Source organism: Sceloporus occidentalis, unplaced genomic scaffold (assembly GCF_023333645.1).
Source record: "Sceloporus occidentalis isolate IW3139 unplaced genomic scaffold, rSceOcc1.0.p SCAF_3, whole genome shotgun sequence".
Classification (NCBI taxonomy): Eukaryota; Metazoa; Chordata; class Lepidosauria; order Squamata; family Phrynosomatidae; genus Sceloporus; species Sceloporus occidentalis.
In genome coordinates, this window is record NW_028316983.1 from 156,203,812 (window position 1) to 156,219,628 (window position 15,817).

The window sequence follows — 15,817 nt, forward strand, 5'->3', positions numbered from 1 at the left end:
AAGAGAGTGAATGAGAGAGAGAAAGATTGAACATCCTTTTCATCTTTCTTCCTGTTTTGACAGACATGTGAAAATCTGTCTTCCCATTAATGGGCCATCTTGAACCATTAGGCATTATATCAGCTTTGTTTTCTTCCAATTATTACAGATGGCTCTCTGTATCCTCAGATTCTGCATCCACACATTCCACAAGCCACAGTTTGAAAATATATTTTAAAAAGATTTCAAAAAGCAAACTTTGATTTTGGTATTTTATAATAAAATAAAATAAAATTAATAAATTTTTTATTTATATACCGCCCTTCCATCAGATCAGGGCGGTTTACAGCAAGAAAACAACAATGACATAACATTACATATCTCAAGCACAGCATAATAGCAATAACAATACATTCCAATACAAAAACGGCAATACAGTTTTCAATACAAGATAAAAATCAATACATGTCTCAAAACAGCCAATATTACATAACAGCAATAACGTATCCAAACAGTATTAGCCCAGCATTAATAACCAAACCCCAAGGCAAAGGGGGACGGAAGAAAGTGTCATTCCCTAATGATCAAATTACAAAAACCCCTGCACAACCCAACAAAAATTAACAGAGACTAATAATTCCCGCTCCTCCCCACAAAAAGACTTCCCACCCGCACAGTCGGGCGGTACTGGCGCTATATAAGGGAGACCATTTTATTTATGCAATTGTATATCATGGGGCTTATCATCCACAGATTTTGGCATCCATAGAGGGTCCTGGAACCAAATACACCAAGTAGATACCAAGGGTCTACTGTAATGGTGAGAAAATGCATCCAAGTCTTTGAGTTTTACTACGGGCAGAACAGACAGGCCAAAATAAAGCTGCTTCTGATCACTTTGGAGGTATGCAGTTTAAATGATGCATGTGTCATAAGACGCCGGAAGCCACATCAAAGCCATGCTCTAGTCCCAAGGAATGGAGCAGAGTTTTGGCACAGCTTCTGGCCTCTTAAGATGCGTGTGTCATTTAAACAGCTTACTTCCAAAATGACCCTAAGCAGCTTTATTTTGGTCTGTCTGTTTGGGCCCTAAGTTTTAAAATCATGTTAACTGTTGCTTCTACCCTTTCCTTCATTATTAGAGGAGCCCAGCAGAGTTTCTAACACGCAAAAAGACAGGTACAGCAGTAGTTAGTGTCTTTGGTGCTATCCAGGGCTCTGAACCTATTTTGGTTGTAAAAACAGGATATTGGATAGCTCCAATAAGTATGCAATTCAACCTAGGATAGACTGAGTGTATCTATGACACAGAAACCAGCAGCTGCCTAGGAGAGATAAGTCTTTCCTTTGTTTTCCATCTCTCTAATTAGTCCATTAATCAGCTAGACTTTTTTTTTAATGTTTCCCCCCTTTCTTTCTTCCATCCCAACAATTACTTGTGTTTCTTTCTGTAATTCCGCCCCCCCCCCCTCTGCAAACTGATTTCTACTCACTTTCCCCAGAAGACCTATACTAGTTTTGGCACTTCCTTTCAAACATTTGGGGGGGGGGGGGCAATCTTCAACTATGTTCAAAACAATCTCAGAATTTTCTACATTTAGTAATGTTTGTTGCTCATGTGTGACATAAAAAATGTAATGGACAACCAACCTTGAGAGCAAGGAAGTTTATTTAAAGCAAGAGCACCATTGGGTGCATCAAAGAAAATAGAAAAAATGGCAAACCCTGGATAGAAATGAAACGAAGCTTCCATACTTTTATCTTTTCTACAATTGATTGGCTTAAAAATACCACATAGTCAGAGGATAAGGCAATGAGGCAACTGACTAACAATCCCATCCAGTTGTTGGTGTTTTGCTGAAAGCTCAAGGCACTTGAAGCCTTACTGCATACAAATAAAACCTAAGATGAAGCAGCAGAGAAGCAGTTTTCTCCATGCCTCTCCATCTGACATCACAACACTTCTGTTCTCTTCCTGAGGGAGGCAATTGCAAAAGCACACCTTTGTCACACTGGAAAAAGCCTGTTTGACAGAAGACACACTTTTATGACCATCTCCCCTGGAGAGGTGAATGGAAGTGCTACAACAGCATGAGGAGAAGCAAAGAGAAAGCTGCTTCTCTGCCTCTCTGTCATGGTTTTCTTTTGTCATGCAATAAGGTTCTTGGTCAGTACATGACAGTTTATCTGTGTTAGCCTTAGTAAGTGCATTCCAAGAAACTATAAGGCAGAGCTCCAAGAAACTAAGGCACAACAGGATCAACTGGTTTCTTATCTCAGCTCAGAGATATTACTTTCTACTTTAATCTACTGGCTTGTGATTGTACTAACTGGCCTACTTGCTTTAACACCTCTCTCTCATAAACATATATTCCAAACTAATTTAATTCTGAAAAAAAAAACCTGAATGTTGTGACTGCTCTCCCTGCTCTAACTTTTATTCTTACTCCAACTGACTCTCAAATTTTCAAAAGCACATTTAAACACCCAAACACCCAGTCACGTCCAGTCCAACATTTCATGCTCTCCTTCCCTTCCAACATTATATGACAATACATTACCTTATTTTCAATAATATAAACACAACAACATTTTTACAAGTTCAAGCTATCACAGGGAACATGCATGCATATGTGTGTGTGTCTGAATGTCTGTCTTCAAGTTACTTATGGGTGTATGGTGACCCCAATAATTTCATAGGGTTTTCTTAGGATGCAGTTTTGCAAGTTCCTTTCTCTGAAATATAGCCTACAACACCTGGTATTCATTGGCGGTCTCCCATCCAAGTACTAACCAGAGTTGATCCTGCTTAGCTTCCAAGATCAAATGGGATCTGATGCCCTTAGGGTAGCAGTGTGGTGTAGTGGTTTGACTGCTGGGCCACTGCATCTGCCCCTCATTCCCATCCTACTGCTTGAAAAAGGGGGCATAAGTTGGAAACAAACAACACTACCAATGTTCTAGCACCAGAGTAGCAACACACACTAACAAAGCCCAAATAAGTCAATATTTTATTCCCTGTTAAAGAGAAACAGTCACTATAGGCAGAGTGAGGACAACACTCCAGTGGGTCTTAATCTTTGTGATGCTGTGAGTCCACTCCTACAGTACTCCAGTATTCAATATGCTGCCCGAAAACTCTATTGGCACTATTTACTTGCCTTCTCATTCCCAGGCATGGATGGACGGGATGTATTTTCTGGGTGTCTGGAACTTTTGAGTAGGAGATAAATTGGTGCCTGTCTCCACTATGTGCTAGCCAATCATTACATTAGACTACCCATAATGCAATGCTTGCCCTGACATGAGCATTTGATTAGGCATTGTATTGGGGATAATCTAAGATGATGGAACACTGGTACAGAGCTGAACCAAGTGCTAGCAAAGAGCAAGTCCCATTCAGAAAAGGTAAAATTGCTAGGGTGGTTAAGGAGGTGAGGTGAGTGATTGCTATTGTAGGCAGTCACTGCTACAAGGTACAGGGTCATCACAACTGTAATGGTAGTAGTTGCAATAGGGTCTGTGAATGTGTGCATTTGTTTTTGAGTTTCTGGACCAAGGATTCTTTGAGCAACTGGAGTGCCATCCACCTAACAGCCAACTTTCCTTCCCAACCAGTAACTCATTCTCTTAACCAGTGGAGGGATAGAAAAGACACTTGCTCCTTGCAAGAAAGGAGATTGAGTAGCAAACTAGATGTAGTTGGCTTTCTCTCTGTTGAAACTTTGACTTTACTTCCTGTGACCCCATCCTCTGCCCCACCATCTTCAGATCCCATTGACCAGGACCTTTAGCAACTGCACAACAATGCAGACCCCTGATGTCACACCAAATGCTGTGGATGAGTAGTAAAGTCTTGCCTTCTTGTCAGTTATGTGATAAATGTCAACTTATAAATGTCTACTTTGATCAGTGGAACTCTGAGGGAATCACTGTGACCTGGGTTAACTCCACCTGGTTAGTTCAATCTCCAGTGGCACATCTATTTTCTATTCCCTGGGTGACACACTATCCTGTAAACTAGCTGTGTGTGCATTTGTATACAATTACTTATGAATGTCTACATTGTCTCAGGACCTTTATTTTTGCCTCAATCTACTATGCAACATTACTTAACCATTATAACAAAACATTGTTTAATTTCAGGGAGAAGCAAGCGATTATCTTTTCCTTTTACGTCATTAACCAAGCATATGGACAGGAAGGGTGGATACCTGTGACAACATAGTATTATGGACTGAAAGGCAGTTGGTGAACTGTTTTGTTTTGGTGATTACCGCTGATAAAGGAGAAATTTGTCTGAAACCAGTGCACCTGTAGTCGCTCCTGTGTTTCTTTTTCCTGAAGCCTATGATCTCATCACAACTTTCCATTGACTGACTGTGTTGCTCTATTATACATTTCAAAATTATGTAATTGCCCATACATTAGAAAGGGTTAAAAAGACCATTACATCTCTATTAGTATACTAAAATGATTTAAAAACTGAAAATATATTTACTGAGTTTAATACCATGGATAAATTCTATCAACCTAGTAAGACACCCTTTTCAAAGTCCTTTTTCTGCCACTTGTATCCTTCTCTACAGTGTAAAGAAAGTTTTGATTGATCTTAATTGAATCAATGCTGTGTTAACTATAGGCTGAGAAACAAGCATGAAGGTAACCATTTACTCATTGGCAAAATAAAGGGAAAATGTCACCAAAAGGAGTACAAAAGAGAGCACAGATATTGTCTTACTTATATGCACAGATGCCAGATTAAACACAATTGTTATAATTTAAACAGAAATGAAGCACATCCCTCACTAAAGTGGGAAAGACTCGGTGACCTGTGTACACTTATTCAGTCAGTTGTCCAGGTAATAATAACTGATGAGTAACTTTAAGGTCCTAGCTCTATCCTTTCTGATGGTTCTTTCTCTTTAAACTGCATTTGAAGATATCTTCAAACAGAAGCTGCTTTCAAACAGAGGCCATTCTTGGACAGACCACAAATAGACTAGCTGCTGTAGAGTAGCACACTACTTGCTGACCACAGGACGTTCATCTTATCCCATGGCTTACTATCATGACTTTCTATTATTGTAGACAACCTTTTTTGGTTACATACTACACTGCAAACTGAGTTTGCCCTGATAGCCCTTATAAGGGTCAGGACATGTTATCCTACAAGTCTAGTGCCAGCAGACATCATATTGGAGCCAGTGTCTTAGCCCACTAGCCACAGCAGGACCTATTGCTGAGGCTGAGGCCTTCTGCCAGCTTATGTAGCTGGTAGAAACAGTAAGTGAAGAGAATTATGCTATTTGGAGCTCTCACTGGCCTTACCATCTTTATTATTTAGCTGTGGCACATTAGAGGTAGAGCTAGCATGACCAGAATCCCAAGGTTTATTTATTTGAGTATTGGCTTCTATATACTTGTGCACCTGCCCTTTCTGACTTTTTTTCTCTTGTGGTGTAGATCTAGCAGTGGCAAATAGATTGAATTGCTGCGAGACATCCCTTATGTCCATTAACAAGAAACTATGGAAGGTACTAGTGGCTGTTGATGAGTTCCATGGCAATGAAACTTTCCTGGCCCCCACCGCCACCCCCCCCCCCCCAACTTTAAGGTAGCATCCAAGGTGTGGAAAATAAATTCAGGATCTTGGCTAGCTCCTCCAACAATCCAGAGAGGATGCACCACACCCTTGCCATGGAAGCCACTAGCTGCCATTGGCAGATACATGCATACACTTGATGATGGCCCAATACAGATGGCGTAGAAGCGCTGTCCTAGGGCCAATACTAGGGCTGGGAAGTGTGCAGCAACCGCACGCTCCCCAGCCCTAGTTCATATGGACAGCACCATTTTGAAGGCGCGCAATCCATACACAGCATGGGATGATGGCGTCATGCACGCGTCAACCAGCATGTGCGTGACGTCACTGTGCCGCTGGAGGGTGCTTGCGACACCCTATCTGCGGCACAGAAAGGAGCTCCAAAACTAGATTGCCACGGGAATGAAGCCAGGGAGAAAGGGGCTGGGTGGCCCCTTTTTCCCATGGCTGCGCATATCAGGGTGTCTGGTGGCATGCAGCCCCAAGGACACCCCTTTTCCAGGCCATGGGGAATCGGCATTTTGCCACATCTCCGTGGCCTGGAGCGCCGGATTGGAGTTGCAGGGGCTGCCAGTGAGGCTGCCCTGGCCCCAATCCAGCGTGGAAAGGGGTGGCACAGACCCGCCCCTTTCAGACCGTCTGTATCAGGCCTTTGTTTGTTGTTGTGTGCCTTTAAGTCATTTCTGACTAATGGTGACCCTAAGGGGAATTTATCACAGGTTTCTCCTGGCAATATTTGTTCAAAAGGGGGTTGCCTTAGCCTTCCCTCTGAAGTTGAGAGAGTGTGAATTGTCCAAGGTCACCTAGTGGGTATTCATGACTGAGTGGGTTTTCATGACTCTGGTCTCCAGAGTTGTTGTCCAATGCTCAAATAACTACATCAAACTGACTTTCCCTTGACTAGGACCGGGAAAATGTGTTATTTGGACTTTCTCCTGCATTCTATTTTTTAAAAATTAACCTTCAAGTTTTTTTCCATCTGAAATATAAGTACTTCTGTAACTTTCGATCAATCTTTCAAAACATAACTGAAACAAAGTCCCCCATTTTGCCCCTCCCATGCTCAGTAGGTTCCATTATTCTCAGTATGGAGTAGATCATGTTGTACTTGCCTGATGCAAAGGTATTAAACCTGAGGACCATCCCCCAAAGTTGTGGCAACCCTCATTTAACACAAATATGGCCAAATGTACTGGAATACACATGAGGTGAGAGATAGAAAATGGATGTTTTCTACTCAGCCCACTGTGATGTGTCTTCTCTCTTTATATCTTTGGCATCCATGTCATTGGGGTGGTGACTCTGATCCAGAATCTGTATGAACTTTGAAACAGCGGTCATAGGCACTGATCCTATTTGAGGATTGGATTCACCAGCCAGTTTGGACTTAAAAGTTTGGACTCCATCCTGGGATAGAGGCATCACCTTACTAACATGAAAGCCACCAACCAACCACCACTGCTTTCTAGTCCCCCCTTCCCAAAAAAAAAAAAAAAAAAAAAAAATCAACACAGTGTCCCTTTGCTTTAATTCCCAATGGGTTGCCTGGCACATATGACATGTAGCCACATATCTCCTAAATCAAAACTTTAATCCTTCCGGATATGAAAGCTGTAAAAAGATGCATCAAGATTCACCTTTCAGCTGTGTGGGATTCACAATGCTATGGCAACGGAATGGGGCAAGACAGGAACAATATTCACTTATTAAGCATTATTTTGTAGCTAATTCCATTAGCTGTAATTCAGTAAACTGTGGTTATTTTTGTTCACTGTAGCATTCTGTGGGTGACAATTAACATGCTTCCACTGTAAGGCAGAAATCAGGATCAAACTCTTGCACATAAGCAATTTTACTTTCTTTTCCCATAGACTTTTATTAATGCACCTTTTTCAGTCAATCTGCTTTCTGGAATTAGTCAAACAGTGTAATAAAAAGAATTTTTAATATCCCCATTTTCTTGTCTTTTTTGCCTGGAAGAAGGGTAAACTTATTAAATTACTCACTTTCTTATTGCCTGTAAAAGGAAGAAATGCAAGAAATCTTATGGGAAGCAATATAAGATTCATTTTGCACTGATGGGGAAAGTACTATGAGTAGAGCAGCTGTCTGAAAGGCAATTAGCTTCTCTAATGGTTGTGGGTAGACAAGTGCCAATTAAATTGTATATGTGGGAGTAAAGATGAGACTGATGGCTGGTCAAACATTTAACTTGCTGGCATGGGTCAAATGAGGTATAGCAGATGGCAACCAGAAAAATAACCTCTTGGTGGTGGCACCTAGTTCTGGAATGTACACTCTAAGCTTTCCTTACTTGCTTCTTTCTCTTCTCAAGAGATTAGGTTTTTTTTGTTATGTGCTGTCAAATTTATGGTGACACTGTGAATGCGAGACTTGCTGCTAATAGCCAGGTCTTGCAAACTCTGGGCTGAGGCTTTGATTACTGAGTAAATCCACATGTAATGCAGTCTTTCTCTTTCCCTACTACCTAATGATAGTAGGCATCACATTTTTCTACTGATGGTCTATTTTTTCTCCATCCAGATAGTTATGCAACTCTTTTCGAGCACCAGATTTAGCACTATAGTTAACACAAGCTACAGTCCATCACATCTTGCTGATAAGCAAACCTGTGTTTTTATACACAGATCTGTCTCAATTACAATTTCTGTTTTCAGATTCCTTCTTTAAAAAGCTCTTTTAGCAAACACTTCAAACTTTACATGTGCAAAGGCCCTTTGAGAAGAGGAGACACCACTAAAATTTGAAGGAGAGTGTCAAAAACTGATTGAAAGCAAGTCTAATAATAATGTTGAGACTGAAGGCAAATATGGGGGCGGTATCAAGTTGCTTGAAGGATGGGTATTTCATATATCTAAATGTAAGCTGTTTAAATGGAATGTTGTAATTAAAAACAGTACACGTTGAAATAATGTAAGGCTATTTTATCAATAACATTTGACTGAGGGCCAAAGCAGACAGCCCTGAAGGAGCAGTATCATGCTCTGAAGGAGTATGAAACACATTGCAGAAATAATCCAGTTTGAGACCACTTTAACTTCCCTGACTCAGTGCTAGGGAATCCTGAGAACTGTAGTTGTGTGAGACATTTAGCTTTCAGACTGCTCTGATGCCACAATAAAATACAGTTTTCAGGATCCTCAAGCACTGAGCCAGGGCATTTCAAGTGTTTTCAAACTGGATTATTTCTGCAGTGTGTTTTGGACCATAGTCTCATTAATGGGATTAATCTGTATTAAAAGATGTAGCACATCTTAAATTTTGAAAAGACGAGTTCCTGACTTGAGTTGCTCTAAAAGGTTTTTGTCTCAATTCCTTGTAATTCAATGCAAATATTATACAATACAAAATATGTTGCAATAAGGTACAAATAAGGTCAAATTAGCTAATGGTAGGACTGCAGTGTTAAAACTGAAATGAGTTTTTCTTATCCAACTGCATGATACAGGATGTATCTACATACAAAATATTTGGCGTGGGAGGAAGTGTGAAGGGTAATTTAAGAAGACTGACCTTTGCTGCAGCATGAGAGTTATGAGGGACTTTTGATTGTGAACCCATACCACTCCACCCCCAGCTTCACTTGTATCTCTGACCTAGAAATATTATAATGCACTGTATTTCAGGTCGGTGCAAGATATTCAGCACAACCTTCCAACCTCCACACATGGTACATGGCTTTGGTGTTGTATATTATTCTCTCAGCCCAACCAGCCAATGTCACTAAATTAAATGGGGTACAAGCTCTTTGGCAGGAATTTCAGTTTAAGTGGACAACTTGGTTAACAAGAGTAGAATCATGTGAATGAATGATTGATAGTATCAAGTACTGTAGAAGGGATGAAAATATTAATATTAAAATGGACATGACAATTAAGTTAGAGCACTGTAATGTGCTACATGTGGGGCAACTTTGATGACTGTTCAGAACAGGGCGATCCAATGATTGTGTGGAATTGTGGTTTTCATTGCAGATTTACATTTTTAGAGATAAATTCAAAATGTAGCCGTTAATCTTTAAAGCCATAAATGCCTTAGGACTGAGATATTTGAATGCCTGCCTTCTCCCATGTGAACCTGTCAAGATTTGAAGATCTGGAAAAGGAACCTTTCTCAGAATATTTTAGCTTGATGCTGCCCTGCCACTGTCCCCCATTAGGCAAAGTAAGGTGCCTGCCTCAGGGGGCACAGTATGAAGGGCAGTGACATTCATGCCATCTAGAGCAGTGCTTCCCAAAATCTGGCCTCCCAAGCATTTTGGACTTCAGTTCCCAGAATTCCAGACCACTGGCCAAGATGTCTGAGGCTTCTGGGAGCTGAAGTCCAAAACACCTGGATGACTAGAGTTTGGGAATCACTAGCTTAGAGCTTTCTACCCTACATCCTTTTCCCAGAGAGCCTAGCTGGCCACTAGCATGTATCTCTCCAGGACCAGCCAGGCACAAAATGTCTTGCTCTGGTGTATCTCCTAGGGTATCTCACATAATGCTTGGCTTTCAGGAAGGATCTTTCAGATCCAAATATGTGGGCCTAGCTAGCTCTGTGGACCCCAATGCTGGATACCCTGGATACCCCATTATTCTGGGCTCTAAAGAACAAGCAAAGCAAATGTGGTCTGCAATGGAACAAAGTTTTAAAATTATTGTTGTACTTTCCTTGGCAAGTGAAGGTTAGGAACTGCATGTATTAAAAGTTCAATGCTATAGAACATTTCTCCAGAGAAAACATTACACTTCCAGCAAGTAATGGATTAGGATGTTCAAGTGTGACCTTTCAAAGTTTATACCCAAACGTTAAATCAATAACTAATATCTTAGATTTTTTTTTACTGCAGCTCTAGGGAGGATTAATTGCCCTTCGGGATGAAGTAAGGCACAGCTTTTAACAGCAAGTACCATCGGTAAGAGGATTTGACAGGCAAATCCACATTTGCTTAACCATAAAATGGGTGTTCTTTCATTTATAAGGATTAAAATTGGACAACTCTAAAAAAAAACCTGTCACTTGTCACTCGACATTCATCAGTTTTAAAAGCACAACTGTCAGATTCTCCCTCTTTCCATTCATCATTCAAAAAATGTACTGGGTCTCCAATTTCCCTGTTGTCTCATAAAATTCTGCACATGGAGTGTTTCATTTTGGATTGCCAGTCTTAAGATCTGGCTACAACAGGATGCAATGCAGTGGGTGATTGGTATCAGAAGTAGGGTAGGAGGGTGCTTCCTCCTTCACTTTTCCTCCTCTTCCCATTCCCCTTCTTTCTCCTCCTTCTCCTGTAGGATTAGGTGTCCCCACTTGCTCCAACTGTGGGCAGCCAGTTGCTGTCCATCAATACCTTCAGCAGTAGTTTTCAATGCTACGTTGACATTGTAGAGAAACAAGACCAAGAATATCTGTTACTCTGGAGGGGGAGGTGTCACAAGGGATAGCCACAAGACACCCAATTATGGAAGGAAAATGGCCACGACTTTATTGAATACAGCTGACAGATAGGGCTGGCTTTGTTTTCACATTCATTTTTCATTTTTTATAGTCAAGGAGGGTTTGGGGTACAGAGAAGAGGGTGATCTGGGCACAGTGCTGGAGGGCATCTCCTTCAGTTTTACACTCTTCTGTTCATTATTCCCTTAAGGGGCTTGTGGGGACTTGCTCAGAGGAAGTGAGTCAGAGACTTGCCTCTGGAAGGAGCTAGTAGCAAGGAGCTCTGTACATAACTGGAGTCCCAGCTGATTGAGCTCGCTAACAGAGTTTGGGGACAAAGGCCAGGCCCACAGGAGTTATTTACACTGGTGTTTAGCAGGGGAAGCCCACGGTCTTATTCAGTGTAGGGGGTGCTGGGCAGCTAGGAGGCGGCCAGAGTCTGCCTGACCGGAGAGTGACACATCACACACACACACACACACACACACACACACACACACACACACGGCCTTGGGATGAATGCCAATGGCATCTGGCTGGCCAGCCATCCTTGCAAAGAGTTCTCCATCCTTTGCTAACTTTTTATTGTTCTTTTTGGCTGCAAAAATGGGATGATTTAAAGCCAGGACTTGCCCTCTGCCCTTCCCAAATTGGAGGACATTTGCTGACCTTTAGAACCAAGGAGAGGATAGAGAGAGAAGTTACTTTTGGTTTTTGGGGCTGAGGGAAAAGATGGACTGCACTGGAACACAGATTATAAATGCATAGAGTCAAGACTTGTGCTTCCAGGTTTGCACAAAAAGAAGTCATTTTGGAAAAAGGTACACTTTGTGGACTGCAAATCCCAGAAGTCTGGTGCTTCCAGGTTTGCAAAAAAAGAAGTCACCTAGGATTCTATGAACCCAAAGGGTTTTCAGTTGGAATGAACAACATGTACAAAATAATATACAGTATTTTGCACATTCACATGGGTATGGACAAAACCAAATGCATATGCCTTGCTTCTCCAGGTCTTTGCAGTCAACTGTGAACATGAAAACCTTGGTCCAGCTGGCACTGAACCATCCAGGCCCACCACTACTACAAATAACAGAATTCAGATTCACATTAAAGGTACCAGATTTTCTGATTTATATATTTACTAGTAGTTAAAAGTTTTGTTGTTGTTGTTGTTGTTGTTGTTGTTGTTGTTGTGTGCTTTCCAATGGTTTCTCACTTATGTTGGCCCTAAAGTGAACCTATCATGGGGTTTTCTGGGGCTAAGAGGGTGTGACACATGCAAGGTTGCCCAGTGGGTTTCCATGGCTGAGCAGGAATTGAACCCTGATCTCCAGAGTCCTAGTCCTATGCTCAAACCACTACACCATGCACAGTCTCTAGTTAAAGGTTCCCGCCAATGTTCTGGCTACTTAGTTTATGTGTCACTACGTAATGTCTCCTGGCACTCGTGGCTGTGATGAGACAGGCTCCTGCTTCTGTTGTTGCTGCTTTATTCACTGGTGGAAGGCTGCTGGAAATGCCATCCTCCTCCCAATCAGATTGATAGCTAAACAGACCTCCTTTCCTTGATGTGGCTTCTGGCTGTTAAAGTGGGCTTGGAGTATTTATGTAGTCTATACAGTGGACCTTTCCTATCTGTGAAGGTTTAGTTCTAGCAGGCTCCATGGATAGCAAAAAATGCAGATGGTTGCACAGCATATTATTCAATGGTGGTGACTTGTGTGCAGACACATAAGTGCATTCATGTGCACATGCTTCAGTTGAAAAATATGGCATGTGCTGATCCATGGGTGATCAAAGCCACAGATGGTCAGCACACCTATACGAATACAAATCTACTGTATTGTCTTATTGAATACAGTGCAGTTACAGATCTGTAATTCTGAATTAAGAATCTGTAACTTCAATGTAGAATGTCAGCTAATATTTAAATTTTCAACTTCAATCTTTACATTTATTGAACCACTTCAGCAATTATTGTATTTTCTTTTTAAACAGCTCTAATGGTTAAATTATAATTTGGGAATCAGAGATGGGTTTTTGGGTTTTGTTTTGTTTTTTTGCCATTTTACATCATCTAAATCCACTCATATAGAAGAATATATCTCGCATATTAAAATATGACCCAAACCTTTCTTGGTAAACCACATGACAGGCATTCAAAACAGAAAGCTTTCAAAGAGTGGCCTGGGGTGCTATATTGTATTAAAGTATTTTAAACATTTTTATCTTTTTAAAGTATTTGTTATTTTAACATGTAATTTATTTTAATTATTGTAGTAATTTAATTCTGTATTAATGTACTATTTTTGTACGTTTTTAATTGTTTTGTTTTTTATGTTGTAAGCCACCCTGAGTCCCAATGTTGGGAGAAGGGCAGGATATTAACAACAACAACAACATGACATGAAACAACATTTCACAATTTGTTTGTTTAATTTTTTAAAATGCTTGATCTTCATGGGAAGCATAAGCGATGCTTATTAAAGCAGTCTCTTGGTAACAAAAATGACTGTGGAATATTATCTCCTGTTATTCCCTGTATGGAAATAATTCAGATGTTAAAAAGATCTGTGGTTAATGCCCAGTTGATGGCTCTCATTACCATCAGTGAAACAAAAGCTTATGTGATTACTCAGCTGGGAAATGTACAAAGACCTTTGATCAAAACATGATAAATGATCCAAGAAATGAAAGGAACATCTATAAAGGCATACAAAATTAGATGAAAAGGTTTTTAAAAATATGAAAGGAAGATGCAAGAGATTGTAAGCTGCTCTGAGAGTGCTTGAAAGACATGAACAGAAAATACAACCTTATTCAACACTTACCAGGAAGTAAATTTCATTGAACTCAGTGTGATTTTGTTTGCCATCAATTCAACTTTAGTTTATAGCAATCCCATGAATGAGATTTGTTGTTGTTGTCATGTGCCTTGAAATCATTTCTGATTTATGGTGACCCTAAAGTGACCCTATCACAGGCTTTTCTTGGCAAGATTTGTTCAGAGGCAGTTTGCCATTGTCTTCTTCTGAAGCTAAGAGAGCGTGACTTGCCCAAGGTCACCCAGTGGGTTTATGTGGTGGAGTAGGGATTCGAACCTTGGTCTTCAGAGCTTTAATCCAATACCCAAATTGCTACACCATGTTGGCTCTCTGAGATTTTTAAATGATCTTTCTGCATCTGTGAATTACATCTTTTGGTTTTAGCAAATAAAGCAGAAATTGGTGAACCTGACACAGACACAGCTCTTTTGTACAAAAATTGTTAAATTGGAGTGAAGGGAATAGAAAATAGTTATCATTTTGTCACTGAAAATTTTTGTTGTTCAAACAAAGCCAATTTTCTTTTGACAGATTGTTTTATTATGGGCCATGATGTGCTGAGTAAATACATAGTTTGCTCATTTCCCTGACCAGCACTTGGAATGGTTACCTTTTTGGACACTGTTCCTAGAATCATCTAACTAGTATGACTGATGAACATGTTTGCTGGGGAATTCTGGAAGCTGGACCCCCCAAAATTACCTTTCCCATGCTTTGCTCCAGACATATGTTTTGCAAATGGTAGTCCTATGACTTTTTCACATCCTCCGTTTGGGAAGCAGAGGGTTAGGATGCTAGGATTTTTGCATTTTTGAAAAAAATCAGCTCTTGTCAACTGGGAAATATGAACTTTTTACAAGTTAGAAAATATGTTTTACAGAAGGGACCTGAGGTTACAAAAACTGACAGATTCATCCATCCAGGGAGAGAGTTTGGGGTGTTTAGCTCTTAAAAGAGCGACTGTCAATCCTCTTGTATTTAGCTATGTTTATGGTGGCCATCATACATGGTTTAGGATTGCTTTCTACATTTTCTTTTGTTAGGCAGATATAGTAATAATAATAATAATAATAATAATAATAATAATAATATTTATTTATTTGTATCCCACCCTCTGAGAACAATTGGGGCGGCTAACAAGTTAAAAAATACAGAACATATAAAATCCCTGGTACCCTCCCCTCCTTAAAAAAGTATTAAATCCAATGAAATATTTAAAACAAACAAACAAACAAACAAGTTAAAAACTGACCAAAAGGTCAACAACATCACACCAGCAAACAATCAGTGGGAGCAGCAGTATCTTTTCCACGGTCTTCTCCATGCTGGAATGAGAATGAGAATTTACTGAATGGTCAGTAAAGATGGTTGAAAGTGTGTTGTTGTCATTGTTTTGCTAGAAATTGCAAACTTTTGCAAATTTCTTTATAAACTGATTGAAAGAACTTGAAATTTTAATGGGGGAAAGAAAAACTGTCAGATTTGTGTACCTACTACTTTGAAGCCCACAGATTTATTCAACATGTCCTCCATGCAGATATGCTTCCTCTGGATGAAAGAGAGATAGGGCACATGAGGAGACATGAGCTAGTTTTGCCCCTCTTCCGTCACTGTCACTCTTGATATGCCTGAGGGATAAAATCTGGAGTAGGGAACCACCTCTAACCCATTTGCTTTTATTTTACCTAAACCATTTATGTTTTTCTTCACAGCCCACCGGGGCCTCTGAGGCAATTTGCAACAGATAAAACATTATTTCAAACATTAAATACATAGCATTGGCCATTCCTTTCCAAGGACTATCTGGAATATATCTATATAACAAAACACTGTAGAAGCTGTTCTCTCTAAATTCAATGGTTCTGTGTTTTGGAGAGTGTTCTCAACTCCATTGATTTCTGCTGAAGGGTATGTATATTTCTAATATGAAAGATAATGTGTACTTATATGATTTTATGGGATATAG